Below are 3,629 nucleotides of genomic sequence, written 5' to 3'. Positions count from 1 at the left end.
TGGTTTTCTTATTCTTTCTCTTTTTTATTTTAATTGACATATAATAATTGTACATATTTGTGGGGTACAATGTGATTTTTTTCATTATAAGTCATAACTGTGTAAGGACTAAGTCAGGGTAATTAATACATCTATTATTTCGATCATTTTTCATTACTTTGTTTTGGGAACATTCAAAATCCTCTTTTGTAGGTACTTTGGGATGTAGAGTAAATTGATTTTAATGACTGAGTTGTCAGAAAAGCCATGATGCACTTTTTCTATGCAAAATTCATCATGACTTTTGTAACATCCCAATATATTCACCCCACTGTATTTTATACTGGTTTTCTTCTTAACCCAGTGGTTCACAAACTTGGCTGAGCATTGGAATCACCTGTGACCCAGGTCCACCCTCAAAGATTCTGAGTACACTGGCCCAGGGGATCCTAGTTCCCAATATTTTTGTCAAGCTCCCCTGGTGATGGTCCAGTTTGAGGGTGTAATCAGTTTTCTATAAACCAACTGTAGCTGGTCCCCTGACCCACAAAGTATCCATGGCCAGAACTCCAAATCCAGGGGACAACCAGACCGTAGAGATTAAGGGCTCCATGCTAAAAAGAAAGAGGTCTTTCTGAACTGCCTCATTGTCCTGGACCCAGTTCCAAAAAGGCCCTTTGTTACTCGCTCCCCACCAAAAAAAAAAATCCAAGTCTAATCAAATGATAGGTCTTTTAGTCATAGAAAATGGGATCTTTCCCATTTTATTTATAAATAAAAAATTAAATTCATAAATAACAACTAAATTTTTAATATGTATACTTATTTTTGGCTACTAAAACAAAATAGTTCTCATAACAGAAATGGATGGTACTTTTTTAGTAATATGTATGTATACACATACATATTACCTAGGGTATTTACAAAAGTAATGCAAACTTACTGTAAAACATTCCAACAATCCGGAAGTGCAGGAAGTAGCAATAAACAACCTCTCTCAACCTCTCACAGATATTGACTAGAACTTGATGTGTATTTTTCCAGGCCTTTTTCTAAGTACTAACATATATGCAAAGGATTATTCCTTTAAATGGAAACAAACTATGCATTCTGATATGTTACTTGCTTTTTAAAAATCAATACTGGGCCCAGCAGGTGGCATGGTGGTTAAGATGCTGGACTCCACATGGCCAATTGCAGTTTGAGTCCAGGACGCAGTGTCCTGCTTTCTCTCTCTCTCTGTCTCTCTCTCTCTGTCTCTTTCTCTCTCTCTCTCCTCGCTGGTCAAATTTAAATAAATAAATAAATAAATAAATAGGAGAAGATTGTTAAATAAAATAATTCTTTAAAAATAAATAAATAAAAATCTATACTATACTCTGGCTATTGCCCTCAATCAGGACATGAAGACTTGCTTCATTCTTTGTTAATGGTCACTTTATTTTCCATCATGTTGATGTGCTGTAATTTAACAATCTTCTCCTATTGGTAGATGTCTGGGTTTTTCCACTCTTCCACACAATGCATGGTAAACATCCTTTAAAGTCAGGCACAGTCTCCTCCTGAAGTCAGCACCCCTCTTTGGTCTCGAGAAGGCAAAATATATGCTTTTGTATTGAGTAGACATTCCTACCCAGTTAGAGAAACAACTCCTTCAGTGCAGTTCTTGGTTTTGCAATTCCATTCCCCCAGGAGGCTTTCCTTACCTGTTTATTATATTCATCTCAGGCCAATAAACTTGGGTTGAGTTCCTACTGACTAGGAACTAGGGATCCAATACAACACTATGTGGATATAGTGCCTGCCTTTACAAAACTCATAAGGCCAGCAGGTGGCATAGTAGTTAAGGTGCTGGACTCCCACAGGGTCGACCTCAGTTTGAGTCCCAGACTTAGCAGCTTGGAGCTCATACTGTGTGTGTGTGTGTGTGTGTGTGTGTGTGTGTGTGTGTGTGTGTGTGTCCAAAATCCCAAGAGAAGAATGGAGGAAAAAGGATTATGGCATGGCTATCTCTTCCTAGGGGGGTGATTTCTCAATTTGTCTCTGTCTCGCTTTGTTTCTCTCAGGTGAACTCCTGTACCCTATGGCAAAAGCCTTAAAAAATAAAAAAAAGTTCCTTATAATATTGTGTCTCAAATACCAATGCCTTAATAGAAAGTGCGAAGGGAGGACTGAGATAGGTGAATAGTATCACAGACCCTGATTTGAGCCTCTGTCTAAACATCTACTAAATATATCCCCAGACTAACCCTGCCACCTCAGATCTGCCTAACTTTCAAGAGTTAAATTATTCTAAGAACACCACAAACATCTCTCTTCTGGAAAATATATTGAGACTGTATATGGAAAAAAATAAAAACAAAAATAAATTATTGGGTTGTCAGAAAAGTCATGACATATTTTTCTGTTTTTCTATGCAAAAAAGCATCATGACTTTTCCGACAACCCTATATATATTATATACACATATATATTGTGCATGTGTATGTATCTGTGTGTAAACACAACATACCTAGAAGTGATGGACCAGCCTCATGCCTGGATATCACATCACTCATTACCTCAGATGGAAGAAAAATCTATGTAAGCCCACTCATCTACCTATAAGGTAGACACATCATGCATTTGTTCTCTGAATACGCAGAACTGTGTATGGTTTACTAGCCTGTATTTACCTCTCTATAATGAGTCATGATCTATTTATGTTAAATAAGTTGACAGCTGTTTCAGTTTTAAAAGTAGAATAAATAAAATGTAGGGCTCCTTCATGATTGTGATGATTAACTTTGTTTCCACTTGACTGGGCCATGTGGTGCCCGGATATTTGGTCAAATGTTATTTCTGCATTTGTCTGTGAGGGTGTTTCTGGACAAGATTAACATTGGAATTGGTGAACTAAGTAAAGCAGATGGCACTTCCCAAGGGGGAGGGTCTTATACAATCCACTGGGGGACCTAAACAGAATAAAAGGTTAAGTAAGAGAAATTCTCTGCCTGCCTGCCTGTCTTTGAGTTTGGACATTGGTTTTCTGTCTTTGAACTCAGACACCACAGCTCTCCTGGTTCTCGGGCCTTCAGACTCAGACTGTAGATGTCAGAACTTCTCAGCCTCTGCAATCACATAATGCCATGTGCATGTTTTTCTTCTCTGGAGAGCTCACAGCTCTACCACTTTTAGAGAAGACCATATAATGTATCGCATTGCTTTTCTTCTGTTGACATTGTTTTCTAGTTCCTGTTCTCATTCTTCCACATCTCTGAGTTTAGATTTCTTTCCTATCATTTGGCGTGGTTCATTCTGTACTATCCTCAAACAGAGATTGTAACCAACATTAACTTTCTCCATGTATTTGAATACCATCAATAAATCTCATTTTTACTGTGTCTTACCAAGCTAAGTAGCACTGCTTTTACCTCATTTTCTTCACCTTCCAAACATATGCTGTTAGACTTCCTCTGTATTTTCTTTTTTTCCCCCAAGAATTATTTATTTAATTTTAGTGTTTGTATTTGTTTTTGTTTTTGTTTCTTTAATTTGCTACAGGGCACATGAGAGTTAGAACATGAGAAAGCAAGCTGCCAGGTCTAGGACTCGAACCACAGTCAGCCATGTGGGAATCCAAAAAGCCCCAAGCACCTCCTCTGAACTTG

Source organism: Tupaia chinensis, unplaced genomic scaffold (assembly GCF_000334495.1).
Source record: "Tupaia chinensis unplaced genomic scaffold, TupChi_1.0 Scaffold000634_1, whole genome shotgun sequence".
Taxonomy (NCBI): Eukaryota; Metazoa; Chordata; class Mammalia; order Scandentia; family Tupaiidae; genus Tupaia; species Tupaia belangeri.
The sequence above is the reverse complement of the archived record's forward strand: the minus strand, read 5'-3'. Positions refer to the sequence as shown.